Source organism: Rhea americana, unplaced genomic scaffold, assembly GCF_003343005.1.
Source record: "Rhea americana isolate MKP2758 unplaced genomic scaffold, rheAme1 scaffold_115, whole genome shotgun sequence".
In the NCBI taxonomy this organism is placed as follows: domain Eukaryota; kingdom Metazoa; phylum Chordata; class Aves; order Rheiformes; family Rheidae; genus Rhea; species Rhea americana.
Window position 1 is genome coordinate 278,149 of NW_028185206.1, and position 17,487 is coordinate 295,635.

Genomic DNA, 17,487 nt, shown 5'->3' on the forward strand with positions numbered 1-17,487 from the left:
GGTAGGAAAGCTGATTTGATTCTTTCTTTGCTGTATTTCCTGCTCCCAGGGTAGCCCAGACCTTTCCTGCATTCCCCACAGTGCTGTCTTTTTGCACACCATACCCTGAGTTGGAGACGGATGGGTCTGTGTGCTCCCAGGCGCTGCAGCATGGAGACGCTGACTCACCCTTCCACGTCATTGTGGAAACTGCAGTCATCACCACTGGAAATACTGTCATATTCAGCTCTGCAAACCATGTTTCTGCTGCCCTTGGAAAAAATCAGCCTTGGATTAAACCACTTCATTTGATATACCGGTTGAATCCACAGCCAGCAGCTGACGCTGCAGGGAAAGATTCGTCCTGGCACTGCTGTCTGCAAAAGTCAGTAAGAAATCCCCCTTCYCTTTTGTAATTTCTCCCTCGTGGCCTCATAGCAGTTTGGCAGAGCAGGAAGGCAGCAGCTGTTTATCCAGCAGAACAAGACAGATCTGAGCTTCAGGAAGACAGTTTTCTATCACGCATCTGAAGCCAGCACTTTCTCACTGATGCCACAGGTTCTAAGTCTAAGGTRCTACCCACCTTCTCCTTCATGGTCAGATACTTCTGCTGGCTGTGGCTTGCCTCATTCCTGCCCAGTCCACACCTCCTGACAGAGCACATCATTGTGATACAGCTCCAGCCTGACAGCAGACCAAAGAAATGGATCTATTTACTGCTTCTCCACACAGTCAGACTGTGTATATCTATCCTCTAGAGCCTTTCTCTACAGGCACATGGTGCTTCATGACTTCAGGTCATACTCCAGTGAATGTGTGCCCAAGCAGGAAGATCCACATGGTGGAAGAACAGATTCACTTTACCATCATCTGGCCAAAGTATCTGGAACAGCATAAGACTTTGGCTACACAGCGCTAGAGTTCATTTTTGGAACAAGGGTGTAGCTGAAAGAGTTCCCATTGATGCTATCTGAGTGACTCGATATGGTGGTTTCTGGAGTTGTCCATACACCAGAATGCTGTTCTTCCAAAGAACATGCCTTCCCTCTCTCCCCCTCTTCCAAGAAGTTGTTTCGCAAATATATCTGAGCCTCAGCTGATGATCCCTGCCACACCAGGCACTGGACACGTGACAGATCTGGGSTGTGCACCATTTCCTCCTGTGAGGAGCTTGCACTGCTAGGTCCCCCATTAGGGACTGGGCTGTGCCTCCCCTCCTGCTCATCCTGTAACAGGATGTCTTTAGGCAGCCATAGAAGCAGAGTTGAAATGAGCCTTAAAGATAGCTGGGGACAGGAGCATGTGAGGCACAAGGAGACACTGAAAAAACTGGGCTTATTCATCTGGGGACAGTCAGAAGTGACAGTGAAGGGGAACCTGACTGAAGTCATCATTCACCATCTACTGAGGTTTACAGAGAAGGTGGAGCCAAGTTCTTCACAGAGGTGCATAGGGAGAGGGCAAGAGTTGCAACAGGAGACATTCTGCTTGTTCTAAGGGAACACTGCTTCTGTGCAAGAGGGGTGCAGCCCTTGGACAGGCACCAGAGAGCGGGGAGATCTCTGCTCTCGGAGATATTCAAAACTCAGCCTGGTAAGGCTCCGAGCAACCAGATCTAGCWTTGTAGTTAGCCTATTTTGAGCAAGTAATTGGATTAGAGGCCTCCAGAGCTCCCTTCTGGTTTAGGCTTTTCTCTGATTTTATGAGCAATGCTAATTTCAGCAACTGGATGGTCACAGTCCCACAGGATATCTGAAAGAAACATCCTGTGGAACACCGCCCATTCTCTACCTTCAGGATCATAGCTTGCAACATGTCCAGGTTAGACTTCCCTGCTTCTGAACCAGCTGAGCTCAGATGATGCAATGTTTCACTGAGTGAGGATGTGACCACAAAAGAGGAAAGTGGCTCTCGGTGATTACAACAGCCCAATTCAATGGGTCCCTCAGCCTTAGGACCTCAGTTTATCAGAGGCGGATGATTAATACTGGCTGCATTTAAAGTCTTGGCTGCCTCTGGCAAATGCCCATCAGTGTTCATATTTAAACATGGACACATTTTTCAGACCTCGTGTTAATAAAGGCTAGATTTGTGTTTGGGAAAAGAGAAAAAATAAAGATAAGAAAAGGCAAGGTAGTTCTTGAATAAGCAAATCTTTTTGTCATAAAAATGCCTGGATAGCTCTTCTGTCATCTTGGATCTGAGTGCAGAGAGGAGACAGATGTTGCTGATGCTCTGCCATTTTAGCTATGGGTCCAAAACTTGTGCCTGGACCTGATTAAACTGAAATCCTTCTCTTGTATCTTCTCCAAGGTATTCCATCTATGGTAAAGTAAATGCACTGCACAAATAAGACCAAAGAGCAAAAATCTTCTTTATTCTGGTATTTTTGGATTAGCTACAGAAACAAATTCAGACAAACATCCTTATTTTAGGACCAAAATCCCGTATCTTCCATTCCCCCACTGTGGTTACTTGTATCCAAGAGCAAACACAAAAGCTGGAACAAAGGGAGAAGTTTAAATTTTTTGTTTGCGGAATTTTGGTTGGAAAAAATAAAACAGAAATGAGGTTTTTTTATTTGCAAAGGCTGAGGCTTCCTTTGTGAGCAGCTTCCATGTGGTCTTTGGTTGCACATGAGTAAGTGATTATCCTGTTTTAAGTAACATCCAGGAAACTCTGAAAAAGTACTAGACATAATGACATTGCACAGTCTTAACAAATCTAATTTCTAACCCCTGCTGTCAGAGTTACAGTATTGCTAGGACTACAATACAAAATAAGGGCAGAGATATAATGATCCTCCTTTAGGGGAAATAACTAACTAACTTCTGCTAATACTTAACACCATGGGCTACTCTAACACCAGTAACTCAGGGTGGAGACTGCTCCAGTGCTTCAGCAATGGTGCTTTATTCCCCCTGCTTGGCTGACATGGGATGTACAACCATTGAGCCAGCAGCTACCATGGTAAAATTAGTCAGAGCAACTGAGGAAACATGGTGCGGACTGGACAAGGACCCCAGACTTCCAAGGAAAGCAGTGCTTAGCAAATGCAAAATAGGAGAAGAACCTGCAGAAGTGGGACCGTGCCAAACAATTTGACTGAGTGGAGGACAGGCTGCATCCGAAAAGTTGCCCCAGCCTTTGCCTTTCCAATGTGGTCCTGTGAGGACGCAGAGGAGACAGTGCTGTTCATACTGAATACTCCAACGCACCTCTCATGGCTTCCCGTTCAAACTCTGGCCTATGAGTAATTTAGGTCATGCTGGCAAGCCACGTGGAGTGTTAACTCTAATGCCGAACAAATGGCCAACTGCTTTGCTGCACTCTTCTGCAAGATTCCCTGCCCCTTCGGTTTCCTGGCTCACACATTTGAGTTTCCTGTGGTCTGACAATTTGTGGCCTCAAGAGGTCTCCCAAAGGAATCTTTCCTGCACTTTGCCAATATCATCACACATTTCTCATTACCTAAAGCACCATCTGCTGGCTCCTTTCCACCTCCCTCTTAAACTTGGCACAATAATCTTGCTGCAGCCTCACCRATGCTTGTTAAAAGGGTCTCCAATATCCCTCAGCTGGGCAGGGCATGCCCCTTCTCATACAGCCCCATAAGTAGCTTGCACAGTTTGCAGTGAGAGTGACTTCTCACCGCTGTTCTAGCTCATGTCTACAGTTACCACCAAGTCCTACCCAGCAAGGCTGCAGCTCAGTCACTCACTCCCCAGCCTGCACCAATGTACGTGGCTTTCCTGCCCCAGTGCACCACTTCCATTTCTCCTTGCTGGGATTTGTGACCTTCTTGATGGTCCAGTCTGCAACATTATGGAGGTCTCTCTGGATTAAGGCTCTTCCTTTCATCACGTTAGACACTCTTTCATATCAATTATTTCCAGCACAGAAACATATACATACACACACACACACACACACACACACACACACACACACACACAGATATACAGCAATTTTCTGTTCATGTATCTAACTCCTGTTTGCTGGAATTAAACCTTTTGTGTGCAGACCTGTGTTGCTATATTTCTGTTTTTTGATGCTCCCTGGCAAAAGAAGTTTTATTAAAAAACAATAAAAATAGCAATACTCAGACCCAATCTACAAGAGAGAAAAAACGTCTGATTTCTGATGCTTATCATCATTTCCCTAACCAGTAAAATTTTGGGTAGCAGGGTTTGTTCTGAGATGTGATGCTGCTGGCAGTTTATGCAGGCAATTGCAAATCAACAAATTTAATTATTTGTGAAATGGTTACCATAATCATTTTGCCAACATTTGCTCTTCTGTGTCAAAAGCCAGCCGATAACTGAGCAGTATTAGCACTGGTTGTACCCTAGTCTTGTTCTTTCACCCCATAAAGGTGTCTGCAGGGTTTCTCCAGACTAGAGTTTGTTCCTTGTCTTTTTGTTAGAACTTGTAAAAGTTCCTGCCCTGTTGGCCCTCTCTCCTGAGCCATATGGAGAGTATGACAGGTCCAGGCTCTACTGCACTGCCCCTGCTCCATGGGACAGAGCAGCAAAGCAAGCAAAGGCATTTGTTGTATGATTTTCCATAGTTCAGCTACATGAGCAAGAGCACGGCACTGCCTTCAGAAAGTGGCCACGCATCTCAGTCAAGGAATGGCCTCCCTTGATTCACAGAGAGGAGTTTCAGAGCTGGGGATGCCCTGTACTGGTGCCACCTGAGAAGGGAACTTCAGCATGGAGAGCCATTCGAGTCTGACTTTCCATATTCCTTGTAGACAGGTGGGGCTGGGAAGAGGGAGATACTCTGTTTTGGCACACATGCCATAGCAGAGGAACACAGCAGTTCTCATTAAGTCAGCAGTGATTCTCTTGGACCATCACGCCATGTTCTGCTGAATCTGCAGCCCTGATACTGCCAAAGATGGTAGACATTATCTCCTAGGCCCTGGATCTCAGTGAGGGACACAGTCCTCACCAAAGGTAAGGGGCTGTTTGAAGAAGCTGCAGGCTCTGTGTGTGTCCCTGTGGCAGAGGTGCTGCTGTGACACTCAACCTGGCCAGCAAGTCCAGCAAGTCTAAAACTTACAGTGGCTGAGGGCCAGACATAGCTGGTAACCTGGCAGCAGTACTTCAAAGAGACTTGTCAAGCAGCTGAACTACAGGCAAAAGATCTCCAGGACACACAGACCTCTGCTCAGAGGCACAGACAAAATGTTGCCCTTTCAGTATAAACCAAAAGAAAACTCTCCCCAGATTAGAATCACAGAATAGGTAAGGTTCGAAGGGACCTCTGGAGATCATCTAGTCCAACCTCCCTGCTCAACAGGGTCACCTAGAGCACCTTAGACAAGGTTGCATCCAGGCGGGCCTTGAATATCTCCAGAGAAGGAGACTCCACCACCTCTCTGGGCAACCTGGTCCAGTGCTCCGTCACTCTCACAGTGAATTAGCAATTAAAGTCACTACAGAGAACCACTATGGATGGATATTAAACACATGCAAGGCAATCCTTGGCATACTAGCAGCAGAGATCACCCTGCTGAAGAGCATTTCTTTGCAGCCTGCTGACTCATGGAAGACAAACACAATATGTGGCCACCAACTAAGGCTGCTCCTCTTGACCAGCCAGAAGACACCCCTTGGTAACAAAGCAGCTGAGACAGGGACTTTACGTCCAAGGTACCAAACAGATCATGACTTYGTATCACAAACTGTAAAATCCCTGACACCCTATATCCAAAGATCTTTAGAATAATGAGAGGGGAAAAAAAAAGAAAAGAAAAAAAAAGATAGAGCCTGTGCATTGATCCTACCAGTCACAGGAAATTTTGTCAGGCAAGGTGCCAAGGTGATTGTAGGAAGTGCCATACTACAGTTGAAGAGCAGGACTGCCCTACGACTGAAGGTWATCTCAGAGTCAAAGGTGGGCAACATGCAGATCAGGCACAGTCCCCACTGCCATGGCACAGTCTGCCAGGGCAAGGGTGATGACAGCAGCCAGGGTCAGCCACAGCCCAGAGATCAGCCAACAGGTCCACAGTGACAAGGCAAGTCCCAGGGAAAGCCAGGAAGTCCAGGCAGTGGATCAGGCTGAAGGTCTGGACCAGCAGATTGTGTGGCTGGCACAGGCACACCTACAGCATAGCTCAGATGGGGAGCACAACCCAGATAAGGAGCAAGACCCAAGGCTTAAGCTGAAATGCAGCTCCCAGTAAGAGGGGACACCTGTGGAGGTTTCTCCCTGCATTTCTTCACACCGTGGCTGCCTTCCCAGCTGCACAATCCTGAGTTACAGGTGTGCCATTGCAACAGCATTTAAAGATCATTTATAGCATATATCTGTTGCTTTAGAGAAACAAGAACAAAAGTAGAGCAAACCAACAATCACAGGATCACAGAAAAACAGGTTGGAAGGGACCTCTGGAGATGTCTAGTTCAAACCTCTGCTCAAAACAAGGATAAATTTAAAGCAAGATAAGGTTGCTTAGGGCCTTATGCAGTCAACTGTGAAAATCTCCAAGGTCTTTTCTCTGTACTGCAAACATCAGACACATATCCAGCACTATTTGCATGGTGTGCTCTCCAAATAACCTCAGTGTAGACAGATACTGTCGGTATATTTGTAATTGTGGTGCTCTRGCAACCCACAGCCAGCAGAAAGACTGTCCTTCATCACAGGGATTCTCATTTAATATGGTTGTAGAAGAAGCACAAACAGGACCATAAAGCTTGTCTTATGGCCACCATTGTGAGCAGAGAAATCTGCCATCTGAACTAGGGCAACTTGGCTGCAGACTCCCTCAGCATGGAGGTATTTTCAGAGAACCCCTGGTTCAATTCTTACATCCAACATCTAGATCCGCCCAAGGCCACATCATGTTGGAGGCAAGAGCCACAAAACACTAAGAACACTATTTCTGGTCTGGGGCCCCTCAGTTTAAAAGGCACATGAAGAAACAGAGAAGGGGACAGCAAAACATCTGGCAAGACTGGCTGAGCCCAGCGGTACAGGGCCTGTGAGGAGAACTGGAGAGGGTGGCAAAGGAGAGGTGAGAGAGGGTCTTAATATCAACCTAAAACTACTGGAAGGGCAACTGCAAATGGCTAAATGTTTCCTAGTAGTGGCAGCTGTTACAAGAAAGGGCAACAGCAACAAATGGTAGCCCTGAGATGCTGGGAAACCTTCCCCAGGAGGATGGTGCAAGACACCAGGATAGACAGGACACCAGAGCTSTGTGCGTGGGGGTAGGGGTTACCATCACTGAGGGGTTTCAAAGCTCAGATGAAGCCAGAGCTGCTCTCACCTAGCACTGCAGACAGTCTTGGAGAGTGTGCTATGCTCCATGTCTCCCGAGATGCCTGGCCAAGGAATGGAGAAAGGGAGACATGATCTGCTGAGTCCAGCCTTGCACAAGACAGACGGATGTGCCGCCATCTGGAAGGGGGCAGCTATTTTCCTGGTGTCTGCTAAGTATCCTGACTATTTCCTGTGGCATGGGAGGCTCTTTGGAGCTTGTTTCTGTCTGTGCACAATGCATCCTGTATGCACAGAAATGTTTATCACTTGTCTTTAAATGAGAGGTGGCAGAATGTCTTCTAAAGGTATAGAATAGTCTCATTTTGAGGGAAGTCTCTCGCTCAGTAACTTGAAGCCTGAGAGGCCATTAGACTGTGTTTCCACTGCAGCCTAATGGGATTCAAGCTGACTGCAATTATTTCTGCTTCCCTCCTTCCCTGAGGCCATTTCCAGTCCTTGTCACCTCTGAGCCGAGCTTCAGCACACTGAGCCCTAGTCCGAGCATGGGGCTGGCCTGGAGACCCCCAGAGGACATCACCACCTGCACTGCTGGGGTCCTGTGACCAGAAGTTGGTCATAAATGGCAACAGCTGAATCTGCTTTGTTAGTTATACAGCAAAGAGCAAAACACAGTCTATGACATACAACCACTAAGCAATGCTTAGAGCTTCTCATGTCACAACAAACAAAACAAAGCCCTGCTTAGGTGCAAATTTCTGCAAAATCTATCTCTGTTCCAGGGTATGGGTGAAAGCTGATCCACTCAGTCAGTTGTGGTTCTCCTGGCTTGGATTAGGGAGTCTTCTATAGACAGAGAAGATAGCTCAGAGACAGCTTTGCTTTTTGCCAAATTTCAAGTAGCCAGCTTCTCTCATTTTAGTAGGTGTCTTGGGGAGCTTGGCTTCATCCCTGGTTTGGGGACTTTCTTATTAAAATGGTAAGGGGAGGTGTCCCGGTAGACCTCTCCTTCCACCTCAGTGTGTGCTCCTAGGTGACAGAGACAGGATACTTGGGGAGCTCATTCAGCCATGCTGCTGCAAGCTGATCCTGCAAATCTTAGTGTYTTTTCTACATGATGAATTCTTCTTGTCTCCAAACAAAGCCTTGCTGACTCTGAGGCTGGTTATCAGCCAGGCTATATACAGAGCACTAAGAAGACAACCATCACTAGAGGGACAACTTCCTCCCTCTACCCTTGGACACTGGACAGTACTGGATGTAGAGCACAAGTGCCATGACCTGAGTGTGAAGGTGGTATCTTTGCCCTGATCTCAGTCCCTCCTGTCAGCCCAGCCTTCCCTGCAGGCTGGGTGAAGGGAGGTAGTGGAAAGCCTTGCAAGTTCCTCCTGCAGCAGCTCCTGCACAGGTGGGTGAGAAGAGCTACTTACGCCCACACACATGTAATGGGAGAGAAGGTGTCTTTGGTCCTTGTTCCTCCCTTTCCCTTCTTCAGTGGGATGTTGCTCATCTAAAGGAACAGCAGCAAGTCCTCCCCACAGCATCCTCTGAGACACCTTGAGAGGGAAAGCAAGCCAGATGAATGAAAAGCAGGTCAGACATCTCCTAAGGCAAGGAAATAGCTTTTATTTGATATATCAGGGAGAAGTTGCCTGAAGAGAGGACTCTTGCTCATACTGCTCGTGCCTGAAATCCCAGTCACGTGGACGTTTTCTCAACATGCTGCACAGGAAAGTAGAGTTTCCAGCATATCATATCAAAACCCAGCTCTGTGTGTCTATAACCCAAGCACAGGTTACCTTCACTGTACAATCAAACAATCTGTCTTGTTACAGAGTCAAGCCTCAGTTACACACAAGGGCATTTCATATTCATGACAGAACAGCAAGATCACGTCCAGGAAACTGTTTGCCAGGATAGCAGAGAACAGACTAAAGCTGTTCGGCTGCTAAGAATCCCTGGGCAGAGACTAATGGTGCTAATTCTGAAGAAAGGCTGCCACCTGTCACGTCACTAACACCATTTTCTGTCACTTACTCACTGTTTTCTGGCTACCTTTCATGTTATCAAATCTTACCTCATGCGTAAAAGTGTCCAAGAGCCCAGCCCAAGATTACAACCTGGAAACACAACACAGCCTGCAAGTTAAATACAATTAATTCTATTTAACATCACCAGAGAATGTCATTSTTCATGATTAGTTTCCAGTTATACAGAAATTACTCTTCCCATAATTCTGTCCTGCCTGAAGTTTTCAGAAGTGAAAGGCATATGTTTCCAAAGAATTCTCACCTGTGAACAGAAGCCCTTTACCCCAATTTCTAATTACACTTCCAACCTGGAGGTAATTCTGACATAAGTCACATACTAAAGTTATACTAACTGGTTCTAAGGCCCACCTTCAGAACTAAAGTTGTAATGTGGTCTCCTCCTCCTCMAAGCACCTGCATAATAAGATGCACAGTCTAAGAACAGCATGCCGTGTCCTATTTCAGATAGCCTCCTCTGCTTCATACATGCCCAAATAAATGCCTGGCTGTCCTCAGGTCACAAATCATTTAGGACTACAGAAACTATGCAGTTAAGGAGCATAGCAACTACCTCTATGACAACTGAGTAGGTATGTCTGGAACCTTACCGCTGTAATGCGCATCAGTATCCCTGCATTGGTAAGCAACTGTGCATGCAGTTTCCCTAGGCACTCTGCAAAATTTCAGGCAGAAACATTACAGGGCTAACACTTGAAAGCTCTCCTCTATAGGGGCTCCAGCTTGCTGCAGTAGTTGCCTGGCCATCTGTAATCTGGATCTAACACTCCTCAGGTGCTGTTCCTTGCTGTAAGTGGCAGAAAATTTCCCTTAGAATCAGGTGCTAACATAACCTTCTGTGGCTGCCTCCTTCCAGCAGCTTCTTTCCCTAACCAGTGCTACATCTGTCACTCCTCATGGCCTTGGCAAATCACTTCTCTATCTGAAATACCCAAGTCAATGGTCAGAGAACCAAGATGAACTCTATGGGCAGTTAGCAAAGTGCAAGTCTGAGAATGGGCTCTTTATGCTCTGATAGACTCTTTCAGGCTCCCAGAACCTCCCTGACCTTCACTAGCTCCTGTGTAAAGAGATATTTTATTCCATTCCTCACTAAGAACAACTGCTTCTAGTAGAGACTTCAGGGCCAATCTGGGCCCTTAGGAGTAAATGTGTGTACAGCACCAGCAAGTGCTGACATGCAATGTCATTGCACAGCCTGTAGTCCTTCAAGACAGCTCTACTCAGAGGTGAGTGGTAAGAGAAGGGATTATCTTTATTTCCCTAAATCATTATTTCTTTTTCAGATTCCCTGCCCCCCCCCCCCCCAAAAAATGTCATGGAAGTCAGAAAGGCAATCCAAAGACTCCTCAGCACAAGACATACACCAAAACCACAGCTCAGGCACTGCCATGGCAAGATTCAGGACTTGTCCTCAAAGCAACTGGATAGGTTCGGTCTGAAAGAGGATGTGAAACCCTCAGTTCAAGGATTGCAGGTGGCCCCTGACCAAATCTAGATGCAGGAAATTTCTGACCACACTTGTGCTGTCCTTTCACCTCTCAAAAGGGGAAGTAAGAGTGCCTGCAGCTCTAACCACACTTAGCATGAGCTGGCTTTTGCAGCACAGCCACTTTCGGGGGAACCAGCGATTCCCACTGCTCACTCAATGCATGGCTGACTCATGAGGAAATACTGAGCAGATCTCAGGACATCTTATCCAGCCCCTACCATCACCTGCCCCTCTGCATGCAGCATTCATCATGTGCCTATCAGAAAAGCACAGTATGAGGCCTCCTAAAGGCAGTAAGTATGGAATGCAATGTGCAGGGAGGAATGAAGGTCTTTTCTCCACTGGAGACCTGGCTCCTCAGGATCAAGATCACCAGGTGCCCTTTTGCTCCTTCCTTTCCTTTCTGCCCTATCTCACCATGTCTCTGGTGAGACATAGTTTCTTTCAAGGCACAGGAGATACCTCTGCTAACTCAGTATCATCATCATAAAGGGGTGCAGAGCCTGACTCAAGTAGCTGCCATGACATCAACAGCCTAATCTAGTCAGTATGCCAACCTCAGGCTGCTCCAAGGGTCACTGCAGCATAGCCAATGCCACAGGACAGCAGAGCATGTATCAGGCCACCCTGAAACACAAAACATAAAATAGAGGGGTCTGAAGTAAAGAGTTTCTTGGTGATTCCTTTTATTTTGCACCCTTCCACAAAACAAAAGCAGCACAGCTGTCTCCTGAAGAAAGATGCTTTGCCCTGCAGTAAGAGCTGACTGGAGAGAGTCTAGCAGATGCTACTAAGATGGTGAAGGGGGGTAGAGCATAAGGTGTCTAAGGAAAGGCTGAGGGATCTGTGCTTGTTCAGCTTGGAGAAGAGATGATGCAGGGGACAGACCTCATAGCAGTCATCCATTGACTAAGCTGAGGACACAGAGAAAACAGAGCAAAATTCTTCTCCGAGGTGAACAAGGAAAGGACAAGCAGTTTTCACTGCTTCGGGGCTTTCAACACCTCCCATCAGCCATCTCCTTAGTGTCCAGGACAAAGCAGACACACGCCTCCTTCACCAGTCCTGAGCTGTTTTCCTCTTCACACAGCATAACAAGGCAGGGAGGAAGGTAGGTGTGGTTTCTTCATGACCTGGCAAAGATTGTAATCTGCATGTCCCAGTATGTTTGTCTGGAAAAAGGGCAAGAAATGCCGGAGCTGAGCAGGCGCTGCTCACCTTGCAATGCACAATACTGTGAAGCAAGGCCCTGACACCCTCTCACCCCCAGCCAGCTCAGGATTAATAAGGCTGCTGCAATTCACAAACCCTTAAAGCACTTTTGGGTAATTTCTGTGCTACCTCTTCAAGGAATATTCCAGTCTGTACATTCATGATTTTATCAATACAGGGAAGTGACTGAGCAGGCAGAGGAATCAGACGAGAGGAAAATGACTACAGGCATGTTTTAAAGCATTTAGCTTGTCCAGCTGAAAGAGATTTCTGCCAAACAATTTTATAAGGAATGAGGTATTCTACAGGAAAAGCAGGGCCTCTGCTCTCATTTCCTTTCCCCTCTTCTTTATGAACTTCAAAGAAAAGACGGGTCAAAACAGAGGCCAGGCAACTGGAATGGATTCCTGAGACCCAAAGCCTGATTAGTCCAAGTCACATTTCATCGTCTACCTCTTAGAGATGAGCCTAAAATACAAATCCAGCTCACCGTATTATCTAGGTTCAGATAAAGTCAGAATATAATTCAGGTTTCCGAGAACCTCAGGAGTGCTGGTGGCAGGCCCTCAGAAGGTCTCCAGTGCAACTCCCTGCTCACAGCAGGGCTGTCCCCAGCACCAGCTCAGGGTGGCCCTGGCTTTGCACAGTTGCATTTAGAAACCCCCTCAGCACACAGAGCGCACCCATCTCGCCAGCACCTTGAACCAGGGCTGCTGGGGAAGGAGCTGTTCCTATTGCAGTATGAACCTCCCAGTGCTGCCATCTGTGGCTGCTGTCCCATGTTATACCAGCTGTCACTACCCAGAAACATTTAGCCATTTGCAAATGCTCATCCAGTAATTCCCAGCTGATGTTAAATCCCCCCCTTTTGCCTCCCATTTTGCCTAACTCCCTCCAGCTCTCCTCATGGGTTGCATGTCCCAGGCTCTTTCCCACCTTGGAGCTGTTTGCTGGCCCCTGTCCAATTTGTTGATATCCCTCTTGAACTGGCTGTTCCAAACTRGACACAATATCCAGATGGGGCCCTCTCTGGTACCCAGCAGGAGGATAATAACTTCCCTTGGTATGCTGGCCCCAATCCTCCTAACATAGCCTAGTATGTAGTTTGCCCTACTAGCAATAAGAAGCAAGGTTTGCTTTTATAGAGATTTAAGGATGATTTGGGACTACGTGGCAATTTCAAGACAAATATCTCTGTCTGCAAGATACAGGTCTTGGGGTTTTCTCAGGACTAATTAAAATATTCTCAAGAACTGAGAAACAGAAATGACACAGATTTTTTCCCTACAATCTCTCTCAATGTGCTGGTCTCAGAGAGTGGCATCTTATTTTGAGACTACAGTAGGTGTGCTTTGACGAAAGGAATCATTTCCGGCCTTGTGGTCAGAGAGCCGAGAAAAACAAAACTATTTTGCAGATCACTAGATTCTAATTAGCAGAGAAGGGAAAGGACATCACGGTCACCATAACTTTACGAGGCCTTTTGATGTTATAGCACAACTTGGGAACAGAGGGAAACAAATCCTGCAGCTTGCACCACAGCGGCTAGTCACACACGAAGTCGGGCAACTGACTGCAGGGAAAGTGAGATCTTCAGGTATGTTCAGCTACCTCCAAAGTGTGGACAGTGGCTCTGCGCTGAAGCAGATTCCTGAATCCTGCTCCTTAACCACTACAGACTGGTACCAGAGTCAGAGCAAGGCATGTCTTACTCCTGGCTCTGTGCTCAAGCGAGTCTCCCAGGTAAGAGAGAGAGTAGGAGGGATGGCAGAGTGAAGATGCAGTAAGGGAGTAGTGCACTGAGGCACAAGACCTAGGTAACACCACTAAACATCACAGCCTACACATGACACAGTGTTTGCCAGTGTCACACCTTAGAGACAACCCATGAATGAACCCTTTACTTCCTGAAGAAAAATTACTGCTGTTGAATCAGGAGGGATCTTCAAATTGTTTTACACAATTTTCTACCACGAGACAGAAGTAAAATTCTTCCCTTGATAGTATTGGTTCCAAAGCACATGCTTAGCTCTCACCTAAAGAACTAGTCTGCGACTGATGAGGTCTGGTTTCAGCCCCACTTTATGACAGACCAACTCCACTGCGTCACTTCAGCAGGATTGCTTACCTCCCTTTTCAGCCACTTCTCAGGCCAAACAATAAAACTGGAATCTTTCCTTCTCTTATGCAAGGCTCTGTGAGAGCTGACATGCTGTGAATGTTGGTTGGAAGGACCTCTGGAGGTCTCTAGATGAACCTCTCCGAGCAGGCCTGCTGCCAGCATGAGATTGGGTTGGCTGTTTCTTTGTCTAGCCACAAAGCCAAAGTCTCATTCTCATGTGCTAACGCAGTACTTGGTGCAGCAGGACCCGCTTTTCAGCAGAAGTTTATTAAGAGCTCTGACTCACCACACAGAAAGATTTAGCTGAGATGTCTGTCTCCTTCTGGCATTACCAAAGAAGGCCACATGGGGCACATACCACCAACGTTCAGTCTGTTAACGTGTTCCTATGCCAGTTCTACCTTACAGAAAAATGCTGGTCTGAGAACTGAGACAGCTGAGGAGTAGGCAGCCTGTCTGTTTGGCTTTTTCTGTTATACAGCAGTAATACATGATGAGAGGGGGAGTGCAGGAAAGTATTAGCCATTCAAGCTAAATTCACCTACACATTTGAGTCAGAATCCTGTGTGCTGCCAACACAAAAATAGCTGTCACCTTTGGATTTTACAGATTGCTGCAGCTTAGCATGGCTAAGCTAGACACCTGGCTTTGCTTCGTTACAGCCTGGACCCGACTTGTTTCCAAACCAACTTTAAGCAGACGTAAATATTCCTGTCAGTGAAAACAAATATGCCTGGAATGAGATTCACTAATACTTCTCTACAGTAATCCCCACACTTCTGTAATAGCAGTTAAAACAAACAAGCTTGGATCACTGAAAGGAAACAATAGCATGCAAAGTGCTCACTGTGTGCCTTGCTCAGTATTTCTTCAACTTCATGCTTTTGGATTACTTTCTTAAGCACTCTGGGGACAGACAGTGAAGAACAGCTTTCATTGGCAACGGTAGGCAATTTCTCACACTCTGCTCTATTTTCCATGGCTCATCCAGCTAATCATGCACTAAGCCTAAGAAAACAGCAAAGACAAGTCCATCCAAGAGAGGACGAGTGCAGCGGATTTCACATGCTTTTGTGCTGACAGTCCAGCAACTGATGTTAGACCTTGAAAGAAGCACTTACAGCTAACAGTTGGCAAATGCCCACAGTGGGGAGACAAGAGCAGTAAGATCCTCAGGAGACCTATCCACCCTCTGTGAGGAACCTCTTCCTGGGAACTCCAATTGAACTCGCATGCAGCTAGGAGGGACATCATCAGCTTTACTCCATTCTGAGGGCTTCAAGATCTTTGGCCTCAGCAGCAGTCCAAGCAACGTGGTCGGACTCCCATAGGCACCCTCTGGGATGCTGAAAGGACAGTTGTATCTGATGTCCCTCCTTCAYCACTGGAGGGCTCTGCATTTTTTGGTACTGTGGCAATTTTTTGTACAGCGGTATTTTTCTGCAATTCCATAATAATTGCAGTCAAGACATGCTAATACTTTCTGCTCTATTCATTAATACCCAATCACACCCCTGAAATGCAGAGCTCTCAYTGGGTTGGCTTAGGGCTAAAGGAGAACAGTAAGATCCCTAGTTTCATACCTGGAAAGCTACGCGTGCACACAAATAGGCAGCCAAGGAGATGTTCCACATCCAAGGCACAGTTGATCAGGCAATAGCAGCTCCTGTCCTAGAGAAAAAAAGAAGGCAGGTCTATCCTCTCAGACTTGTGAGTGCCACCACAGGGAACCTTTTGAAATCCCGAGGAGCAAAGGATGGTTGGTGCACTGCAGCTCTGTAAAAATCAGCTGTAAAACCAGAGTTCTGTACACCAAACTATAAAACAATCAAACAAGGCTTATGCTGAAGAACCAAACTATACTTCTAAGAAAACAGCAAAAAGCCAGTTGGCAGAATAACTATGTAAGTGCTGATATTAGTGATCTCGCCTTAAAGTTACACTTGATTTGCTCATTTAAATGGCCGTTCTGTTTCAAATGCTATTTTGCTGGACAAAAMCAAAACAAAGTAAAACAAAACACAATTTTATTTTCCAGAACTGATGGCCACCCTTGGGGAAGTATTAGTCCCACCCTTCGTACTTCTTCTTCTTCATGTTCTGTGCATGAAAAGTACACAGCAAAGGAGCTGCAYATTTATCCTACAGCACCAACATCCATTGCTAGCAATTCTCAGGGCTGCCTAAGGTCTTTAGTGGCCTCTTCAAACCTGTGGTCTAATAGCTTGAGCCCCGTTCAAGGCCTGTGTGCTCATAGCTTGAGCCCTGTTCCTCAAATCCAGAAAACTGCCCAAATTGTCCCTCCCCAGCGGATGCCCAGCTTCTTCTCAGCCTAACCACACACAGCTACATCCCTTGGTCTGACAGGCACTGACCAAAGTGTGACCCACCACGCACGCAGCTGCTCCTCACCCTTCCTGGTTACACTAACCCTGTGCTCAGGTCATAAATATTTCAGCCTTTGCGAGCTGCAAGTGTTTCAGATGGATTTGCCTTGCACTCTTACATCTCGTATTCATTCCAACCTACCTGACAAGCAACAATAAGGACAACAGGTAACTTTGCTTTCCTATGATGACTAGTAAAGGCCAAGCTCAAACTGTACTTCCAGCCACAAATTTTGCCTTTAGCTTCAGAAAAAAATCCAGCCTTGCATTATTGTGGTTTTTCATCAYGTTAAGTCCAAAAAGTGTCATTGTCCTCCACTACCCCTCTGCAGTCCAGAGGAAGCTGAAAATATCACAGTTTTTTTTTCAGTGAGAATCAACAGTGTTAAGCAACTGGATTTACAGTTTAGCCCACAGTCGCCCCCTGATTGATAACCACTTCATAGCTACAATCCTCCTGCACATGCCACATTTCTCCGCGGCCTTTTCTGACCCCCAAGGTCTGCAAACAGAAAGAGGCTGCGCAGTTTTTAAGGAGCAGCTACTCAGACCAAGGGTTTCTCTACACGCACTGCTTCTGGCGGAGGAGCCTCCACTGCGCCTCCCACCCCATCCGGCTGCGGCTGGCAGCTCCTCCGCTATCTCCCGGATGGAGTTATCCGGCACCGCGCCCCTCCCGGAGCACGCAGCCTGAGCGGGGGCTCCGGGCAGGTGGGGGGCAGGCGGCACGGGACGGCCCGGCTCGGCGCAGCCAGCACCAGGCATGGCTGGCGCAGGGAYGGTGCCTGCTCTGAACTGGGTGCTSGGGAGCCCGGGGTGCCAGATTCGACTGCAGAGGCACCAGTAACCCCCACACACACACCCTGGGGGCACCAGTTACCACCCCACGCACCTAGAGGCACCAGTTACCCCTCACACACACACACCCTGGGTCCACCAGTTACCCCCCACACATACCCCAGGGTCACCAGTTACCCCCCCACACACACCCCGGGGGCACCAGTTATCCCC

The 17,487-nt window shown here is 47.2% G+C and overlaps 1 long non-coding RNA gene across 2 annotated transcripts; it reads right to left on the minus strand.

Moving 5' to 3' along the window:
• Positions 1-2,329: 2,329 nt before the first annotated feature.
• On the minus strand, positions 2,330-17,322 carry LOC146600796 (uncharacterized). 2 transcript variants are annotated; one of them, XR_014897334.1, is made up of 4 exons: positions 16,880-17,322; positions 15,673-15,760; positions 14,937-15,435; positions 2,330-2,479 (listed from the first exon to the last, which is right to left on the minus strand). It is a non-coding gene; the product is annotated as an uncharacterized LOC146600796 (long non-coding RNA). The 2 variants fall into 2 exon arrangements; XR_014897335.1 differs by lacking the exon at positions 14,937-15,435 and having other exon boundaries at positions 2,330-8,771.
• Between the last annotated feature and the right edge of the window lie 165 nt (positions 17,323-17,487).